Source organism: Drosophila yakuba, chromosome 2R (assembly GCF_016746365.2).
Source record: "Drosophila yakuba strain Tai18E2 chromosome 2R, Prin_Dyak_Tai18E2_2.1, whole genome shotgun sequence".
Lineage (NCBI taxonomy): Eukaryota > Metazoa > Arthropoda > Insecta > Diptera > Drosophilidae > Drosophila > Drosophila yakuba.
This window is the reverse complement of record NC_052528.2, coordinates 2,490,081-2,500,072: the sequence shown is the minus strand read 5'-3', so window position 1 is coordinate 2,500,072 and position 9,992 is coordinate 2,490,081. Positions and strand designations below refer to the sequence as shown.

The 9,992-nt window shown below is 37.0% G+C and overlaps 1 long non-coding RNA gene across 1 annotated transcript; it reads right to left on the bottom strand.

Moving 5' to 3' along the window:
- Positions 1-5,497: 5,497 nt before the first annotated feature.
- LOC26535509 lies at positions 5,498-7,844 on the bottom strand. The gene is made up of 4 exons (XR_005560759.2): positions 7,403-7,844; positions 6,978-7,349; positions 6,489-6,904; positions 5,498-6,391 (listed from the first exon to the last, which is right to left on the bottom strand). It is a non-coding gene; the product is annotated as an uncharacterized LOC26535509 (long non-coding RNA).
- Positions 7,845-9,992: the final 2,148 nt, after the last annotated feature.

The window sequence follows — 9,992 nt, the reverse complement described above, 5'->3', positions numbered from 1 at the left end:
GTTGTTTTGGTTGGTCCAGTTGTTGTTGTCTTTGATGAAGTGGTATGTGCTGTTGATGTGGGTGTGGTGTACGAATTTTGATTTTGCGATTGGGTTGTGTGTGTATTTGCGTCGATATTAGGTGCTTGAGTGTTTGTTTTCATCTGTGTTGTGCTGTTTGTGAGTGTTTTGGCATAGGAGTCTCGCAATTGGAAACCGTGTCGTTCAAAATAAATACGTTGTGCAGTTTTATGGTCTACTTTTTGTGTGCTTTTAATGGCTGTTAATTCCTGGTTTTTTATAAAAGTGGGGAATTTGCGGTCAAGTGGGCTGTGCTGATGATTGATTTCTGGGTTGTTTCTCCAGTTTAAGCAGTTTTTTTCGTTTGTGCATGTTTCTCCGTCGTTTGTGTGTTTTATTTCTGAGCAATTGGTGCAGGTTTCTAGGCTTTTGCATATTGGAGCTGGGTGGCCGAAGCGAAGGCATTTTTTGCATCGATGTGGAAGTGGAATATAGTCTCGTACTCGGACTGTTTCGTAGCCGATTCGTAATATTTCGTAATATTTCGGGGAGTTTGTGTGATTCAAATGTAATGATGATCAAGCCGGTTTCAATTAAGGTGGTGTTGTTGCTATCAGGGTTAGAGTTGGAGTTTTTTCGTTTCATTATTTTTTTTACTTCAGTTACTTTTTGTGGTTTTAACTCTTGTAGAATTGTGTCTTCGTCGATATATCTAAGGTCGTTGCAGTAAATAACTCCCTGAGAGAAGTTTAATGTTTTATGTTCAGTTGGAGTTACTTCCACATCTGCGATTGTTGTTAGTTTAAGGAGTTTTCTGGCTTGAAGTTCATTTTTAGTTTTTATTAATAGACTGCCGTCTCTTGTTCGTTTGCATCCCTCAACTTCTCCTCAACAGGCAAAGTGCACAGATTTTTTAATGATGAATGGTGATATTCTTTTAAACAAGTTGTGATATTCTTTCAAACGAGTTCTTATCTTTCCTTTTAATAACAATAAATTTTGGGTTGCTTAATTGGGATTGGTAAGATTATGAGGTGAATTTATGAATGTCTGGTGGGTCTGTCATGATTGTTAGTTAAGGGCTTCAGCCAGAGCTATAGGTCTTGGTGTTTTTGTTGTTGTGTTTTTCTTTGTGGTTGATATTTGTTTGTGCAAAATTTTTCTGATAAGAGTTTTGGGCTTGCGCAAAGCGAGGCTTTAAACTATAGTGTCATGACTTATCTCTTCGGAGGTTGAAGTGGTACTGTCAAAGGCTAATATAAAACTGTTTGTATCAAACATTTCCTTGGTAATCAAGAGCCTTCGATCGATTTGGTGTGCACTCCATAGTCCACCAGCTGCAGGAACGGAAAACAGGCCCAAAAATTATAAACTACATAAAAAACTTTATGATTAACAGGAAAAAATTTTGTCCGTGTCGGTCCGCATACATCAAGCCCACTTCCCCTATCCAATGGAATCCCCCAAGGTTCACCCATATCCGTAATACTCTTTCTCATAGCATTTAATAAATTATCTAATATCATATCCCTATACAAAGAAATAAAATTTAACGCATACGCCGACGACTTCTTCCTTATAATAAATTTCAATAAAAATACAAACACAAACATCAGCCTATACAACCTATTATATAATATAGGGAATTGGGGCTCCTACTCAGGTGCATCGCTATCCCTATCAAAATGCCAACACCTCCACATATGTAAAAAACATCACTGTACTTGCAAGATAAGTTGCAACAACATCCAAATTCCTACCGTTACTTCCCTAAAAAATCTAGGTATAACCATAAACAACAAATATAAATGGGACACACACATAAATTCACTCTTACCCTAACTCTACAATAAGCTAAATATAATAAAATGTATATCCAGTCTCAAATTTAATTGCAACACGTATACACTACTTAATGTAGCAAAGGCAACGGTCATCGCCAAATTAGAATATGGCCTGTTTCTATACGGCCACGCTCCCAAAAGCATTCTAAAGAAAATAAAAACACAATTCAACTCCGCAATCCACCTAGCCCTCGGAGCCTATCGCTCTACCACAATAAATAATTTACTCTACGAATCAAATATACCCTCTTTAGAAATGAAACGAGACCTTCAAATAGCCAAGCTATCCCAAAACCTAATATTTTCGAAAAACACGCAAATTCACAAATTTGTTAAGCACAAAAAATCTAAAAAGAAAACACCATCAATAATAGACCAAACAATCAGACGCAGCCTAGAACTTAACCTACCCTACAAACCAATAAAACTCCATAAATACAAGCCATCATGGGTCCTCCCTAACCTAATAGACACATCACTCAGAGGCCACAAGAAACAAGAAACATCCCCAGAATCATACAGAAAATTATTCGAACACACAAAAAATAAGCTAAAGCCACATAGTTTCATATGCACCGACGGTTCAAAAATTAACTGCATTATAACATTCGCAATAACCACTGACACAAATATCTTGAAACAGGGCATACTGACTTCATACTCATTCGTCCTCACCTCCGGAACAATTGCCATACTAGAAGCAATAGAACTAATTAAAACCCGAAGAGGTAAATTTATTATCTGCTCCGACTCCCTATCAGCAATAGACTCAATCAAAAACCCGAATGACAACAGCTTTTACCCAAACCGAATCAGATCCCTATTAACACAACATGCCCCTAAAATTAATATAATGTGGATTCCTGGCCATTCAGGAATAAAAGAAAATGAACTTGCCGATCAAGCTGCAAAATCAGCAAGCAATATGCCACTAATTGTCACCCCAAACATAAACAACACAGATATAAAAAGACATCTTAAAGCTGAACTTGCGACAAAACAAAAAGAAAACATTTTAAACTGCAACCAATGGTACAAATCACTTAACATGAATAACACACACACCTGCGATTACCTTAAACAATCTCACCAAAACTGGACCAGACTCGACCAAATAAAAATAATACGACTTCGACTAGGACACACAAACATAACCCACCAACACTACCTAAGTGCAAATCCAATAATAGTTTGCCCTTTTTGCCAAGGAGATCTTTCAATAAGCCACATAATAAATTCATGTCCATCCCTTATACAAACCAAGAAAACCATATTCAGCAACGCTAACCCCCTAGACCTTCTTAGCAAGCCCAACCCAGAAAACATACAAAAAATCATACGCTTCCTAAAAGAAACAGAATTATACCACCAAATTTAAAAAAAACAAGAGAGAACGCCATAGTTCGACTATCTGATATCCGCGGAAGTGGAGAAGGAAGGGAGAAGGAGAGTCTTAAACACAGTTTTTGGTGGTTTGTAGGCGTTATAGTGGGCGTGGCAGAAAGTTTTTTGGCAAATCGATAGAAATTTACAAGACGGACATGGTCATATCGACTCGGCTATTGGTCCTGATCAAGAATATATACTTTATATGGTCGGAAACCCTTCCTTCTGCCTGTTACATACTTTTCAACGAATCTAGTATACCCTTTTACTCTACAGGTAACAGGTATAAAAACAAATGTACAACAACAAACAAAGTAATCATTTAACCAATTAGCCATTAATTAGATTAAAAAAACAAGAGAGATCGCTATAGTCGAGTTCCCCGACTATCTGATACCCGTTACTCAGCTAGTGGAAGTGCGAAGGAGTGTTTTCAAGTTTTTCAGTTTTTGGCGGTTTATGGGCGTTGGAGTGGGCAACTTGATAGAAATTTACAAGACCAATACAAATATGAAAAAATATATAAACATTTTTCAAAAATGTGGGCGTGGCAGTTTTGGGCGGTTTGTGGGCATTATGGTGGGCGTGGCAACATGAATCGACAAACTTGCGCTGCTTCTTTGTCTCTGGATTCTGTATCCTTAATCTCAACTTTCTAGCTTTTGTAGTTCCTGAGATCTCGACGTTCATACGGACGGACAGACGGACATGGCCAGATCGACTCGGCTATTGATCCTGATCAAGAATATATATACTTTAATGGTCGAAAACGCTTCCTTCTGCCTGTTACATACTTTTCAACGAATCTAGTTTACCCTTTTACTCTACGAGTAACGGGTATAATAATAAATAAATAAAAATTGTAAACCAACATAGCCATAGGCCCTTCAGCCAGTGCTATATTACTTAAGTTAGTTTAGTTTTGTAAACTGCTCTATCCATTATAATAATAATAAGATCAGTCAAATACCACCCTATGTTCAAATTTGATGTCTCAAGGCACCATACGAATCGAAGGAAGATTTTCAGAACCTTTTAGTGAAGCCGTTACTTGTCAGGTATATTGTGAATACGATTCCATGATTGATATTGGATAAGCATAGAAATATTCAAACCCTTTTTTAAAATGAATACTTTAAAAATTCACAACTTGCTTACAAAACATGTAAACACAAAATCAATTTTTAAAGGAGTTTTCCCTTCAGATCAGCTTTCAAAAACGATTTCAAAGTATCCGGCTTTAATTATTGCAAACACCGACACTTTAGATCAACCAGGAACTCATTGGATTGCATTCTATTTCGAAAGTCGCAAATCAACAAAATTGTTTGATTCTTATGGACAATTTCCCCAAAACAAGGTATTCGTAACATTTTTATAATCTAACGCAAATAAATATTGCTATAATAAGCAACAACTACAAGGATATTTATAACCGTTACTCGTAGAGTAAAAGGGTATACTAGATTCGTTGAAAAGTATGTAACAGGCAGAAGGAAGCGTTTCCGACCATATAAAGTATATATATTCTTGATCAGGATCAATAGCCGAGTCGATTTGGCCATGTCCGTCTGTCCGTCCGTCTGTCTGTCCGTCTGTCCGTCTGTCTGTCTGTCCGTCCGTATAAACGCTGTGATCTCAGGAACTACAAAAGCTAGAAAGTTGAGATTAAGCTTACAGACTCCAGAGACATAGGCGCAGCGCAAGTTTGTCGATTCATGTTGCCACGCCCACTCTAACGCCCACAAACCGCCCAAGACTGCCACGCCCACACTTTTGAAAAATGTTTTGAAATTTTTTCATTTTTGTATTAGTCTTGTAATTTTCTATCGATTTACCAAAAAAACTTTTTGCCACGCCCACTCTAACGCCCTCAAACCGCCCAAAGCTGCTACGCCCACACTTTTGAAAAATGTTTTGAAATTTTTTCATTTTTGTATTAGTCTTGTAAATTTCTATCGATTTGCCAAAAAACTTTCTGCCACGCCCACTATAACGCCTACAAACCGCCAAAAACTGTGTTTAAGACTCTCCTTCTCCCTTCCACTAGCTGAGTAACGGGTATCAGATAGTCGGGGAACTCGACTATAGCGTTCTCTCTTGTTTTCTTATACGTGTCATTATTGCATAATGTATGGTCTTTTAAAATGTAACAAGAAAACGCTAAACAATTTATTACAAAAATTTAAGAGAAATGACTGTTTATACAACAATAAAATTATACTTAAAATGTTTAAGACTAATTTTTAAAAATAAAATGCAAGATATTTAAGAAAATCAATGTAGTTTATTAAGTCGTTTGTTTAGCTTATAATATTTTAACATAATATTGAAGGCCTCGTCTCTTAAAATCGGAAGCCTATGACACTGACACGTATCTGGTCCTTCCGAAGCGTCATCACCATTCCATGGACAAAGCTTGTAGTGGAATCTTTGCTTCGAGTGGATCAGTTCTTTATCCTCCAAATCCGACAGAGAGCTCTTCAAATATAATAGCCTTGGTAACATGTTGATTACAAGTCGGGCATTTTAGTTGCATTTCCGTAGCTTGTGCTTTCTGTAATATGCAATCCCAACACTGATTTCAGACGTTTAGATGGTTGCAAGGTCGAAACCAAACTGATTTTGGGCTGACTAAGCACCCATTACATGGACTCTGTTGGATTATTTCCGACTCTGACATTTGGCTAAGATTCGAATCATTCGAGGAAACATATGATTCCAAAATACTCAGAGCCGCCATGTCCTCCAATCTGAGGCCTTCGTTTTCGAGTGCAAAATTTTTAAAAAGATCCTGATTTTTGAAGCGATCATTTAAGGCAAGGGTTCGAGACAAGAATCCTTGCACATAAGTTTCTATTGCCTCCAAAAGATCCATGGAATCCATTATTTTTTGAGAACGGTCCTGTAAAAAAGAAATAAGTTTGAAATATGTACTTATGTTTTTGGTTGAAACTTTAAAAAGCGTACTTACCTTTAAATAACGCTTTTGTGGGGCATTTCCAAGTCCTCCATTTTGAAATAAAAGCGCGAATTCTCGACTTTTTGAAGAAGAAATATCCTTTTGTGTGAATTTTATTCCCTAAATTTAAATTGTCGGCCTCAAGAGAACTTGTCGTTCTGAGGGCTCTCTTAAAAACGGAAATGCGGTCAGGTCCTTCCTGTTTTTAGAATAAAAATGTAAGTTGTCAATCGATTTAAAGATAATATATTAGCAAAAAGACGAAAATTGTTTTGAAGCAGAATCTATTTACTTACAGATTTTAGCCACTGCTTATCATAATAAGTCAAAAAGCGTTGAAAAATATTTTTGTTAAGAACAAAAGCTTCTTTTTTTAGTATGGCGAAAGTTGGTTCAATTAAATTGGGCGGAAGCAGAGGAAGATGGAGAAACGTCATAAAAATTGTGTAGAAACTCCTGTTGTGTTTGATTTCAACTTCGAACCCACTAATTTTTTTGCCGTTTTTTTACACGCCTGGCAGAAATGAAACCAGCATGCGTAAAATCTAGTGGAAGGATGCAAACTTCTAATCGCATTACGCATCGCCTTTTCATAGTCCGACATGAACGATGCTCCATCCAGATTACAAATATTACTATCAATATATGTAAATAAATGTAGGTAACAAATTTCTGTTTTTCTCGACATTAGAGCAACGATGAAAGGTGTAATCTAAAACCATAATGAAATTAAATAAAATTAAAAATATATCATCAAATTTAAAATAACATGTGCACATTATTACCTTCTCCGTATATTTAATGTAAACTATAAGAAACTGTTTAAAAGCACCAAATGGACATACTTTAAAAGTGGCATCCATTAAATAATGACGTTCACTAACTGGGATTTTTTCTTCCATTAGTGAAATAGTTTTTGCAGAAGCGAAAATTACATATGAAAATGCCTCCGAATAATGCAAATGCCTAAACATTTTTTTGGCTGGATTTTCTTACTCATACCAAACTGACTCATAATCGAATCAATATTGTATGCCACTCGTAGCTCCTCAAAAGTAGTAGGCGATTTCGGCATTACTGGTTGCCTTTTCCTTTGCATCGTACGCTTGCATTGGTCATAAGGAAGCTCTATTTCAGGACCTTCTCCTTCAGTAAATCTAACAAAATGCAAAAATTAAAAAATAGTTTCAGGAAATGCATGAGCACTTACTCGGCCAAAACGTCGTTAAAAATTTTCCGTGTGTCGGAATTTTTTTCATCGGTCACTGTGCATTGTTTTTTATCTCGCAAACTATGCCCATTTTGTCCATTAATTGTTCTTGGATACCGTGATTATGATATGGCACCTCACTCTTCGAATAAACACAAGTTTCTTCAGAACTCAGATAAACACGAGCTTTGCAAGTTTTTTCGCGGCATGGATAGGCTGTTTCACCACTTTTTAAGCACTTATTTTTGCAATAAATTTGCTTATCTTCTTTTGTAATTAATAATTTGGAGCCACCACGGAGTCCTTCCGCGAATTAAAATTTTATATTTTGAAAGTCCATTGCGGACACGTGCGTCGCTCGCCGAATCCAAATCAAATGAATAAATTGCGAAGAAGCAACGCTACATAAAAGTGTTATCAGATTTCTGTCTTGTGTTTCACCTAGCCTACTTATTTTATTAGCTTATATGATAACATCATATGTTTAAATTTAAGCAAAAAAAGAGTTTTTTGCAAACATTAGAAAATTTTATTTAAACCCCCACGGGTAAAAGCCTAAACTAAAGGCACTCAACCCGGAACAGAACCAGCAGCGTCAGCACCGGGGCAGCAGCAGATCGCCAACAGAGGATTCCGCCGAACCCGCGGACTGGAGTCGGGGCATCCGCCCAAGAATGCAGCGTAAACAAAACAGCACTCGAATTATAGCCAACATATAAAACTGAAATGAAATACAAAATCACTCTTGATCGAGAAGCAGAACCAGAAGGTTGTTATTATTCTTTACATCAAAGCTTAAACTTCAGGAATATATCACAACTTAAACCGGACCACGACTTAACTGGCGCAGCCGAAAAAGAAGAACCACAAGGAAGCATAGCGGAAAACAAGGAAACAAGGAATGGAGATCATAGGAATACTAACCATATTAGTGTAATGCAGGTAAGCGGCCGTGGCCAAGTGACCCGAATAAATGAGTGCGAAATATTTAAAGAAATCTAAAATGAGATGTAACAGTGCAAAAATTAAATCAAAACAAGAGAGAACGCTATAGTCGAGTTCCCCGACTATCTGATACCCGTTACTCAGCTAGTGGAAGGGAGAAGGAGAGTCTTAAACACAGTTTTTGGCGGTTTGTAGGCGTTATAGTGGGCGTGGCAGAACGTTTTTTGGCATATCGATAGAAATTTACAAGACCAATATAAAAATGAAAAAATATCAAAACATTTTTCAAAAGTGTGGGCGTATTAGCTTTGGGCGGTTTGAGGGCGTTAGAGGGGGCGTGGCAAAAAGTTTTTTGGTAAATCGATAGAAAATTACAAGACTAATACAAAAATGAAAAAATTTCAGAACATTTTTCAAAAGTGTGGGCGTGGCAGTCTTGGGCGGTTTGTGGGCGTTATAGTGGGCGTGGCAAAAAGTTTTTACAAACATGAAAAAATTTCAAAACATTTTTTAAAAATGTGGGCGTGGCAGTTTTGGGCGGTTTTGTGGGCGTTAGAGTCGGCGTGGCAAAATGAATCGACAAACTTGCGCTGCTTCTATGTCCCTGGAGTTTGTATGCTTAATCTCAACTTTCTAGCTTTTGTAGTTCCTGAGATCTCGACGTTCATACGGACGGACAGACGGACAGACGGACGGACAGACGGACATGGCCAGATCGACTCGGCTATTGATCCTGATCAAGAATATATATACTTTATATGGTCGGAAACGCTTCCTTCTGCCTGTTACATACTTTTCAACGAATCTAGTATACCCTTTTACTCTACGAGTAACGGGTATAATTAACAATTCCATGCGCATAGGACAACCCGACACCAAGGCATAAAAAAAAAAAAAAAAAAAAAAATGACACATATCAAACGGCTTCAATCGCTGATTGCCGCTTAAATGCATCGCGCATTTAGATATGTAAACGTTACACACAGTGCAAAAATTAGGGGAATTAAACCCAAATATGGCAACCAAAATTGTGCACCACCAAACGAAACATATTAAACGGCTTCAATCGCTGATTGCCGCTTAAATGCATCGCGCATTTAAATATGTAAACGTCACATACAGTGCAAAAATTAGGGGAATAAACCCATATACTACAACTAAAATTGTGCACCACCAAACGAAACATATTAAAACGGCTTCAATCGCTGATTGCCGCTTAAATGCATCGCGCATTTAAATATGTAAACGTCACATACAGTGCAAAAAAATTAGGGGAATAAACCCATATATTACAACTAAAAGTGTGCACCACCAGGCGACACATATTAAACGGCTTCAATCGCTGATTGCCGCTCGAATGCATCGAACAAAAATTAAACAAACAATCAAATCTTAAAGTCAAAAGGAGATGAAAACTAAACAAAAAGCACTTGAAAACATTGTATTTGAAGCGCTTGGCTCGGCGGCTTTATTAGATTACTTTTTATCGATTTAGTAATCAATTTTAATCAGAATAGGATATCTAAGGAAATAGATACAGGACTCCAAAATGCAGAATTAAATATATTTTTGACTAGAATCAATATTAACTTAGATCTTATCTACACACATTTGGCAGGTATAGCAGAAAGCCTATTATTCGCAA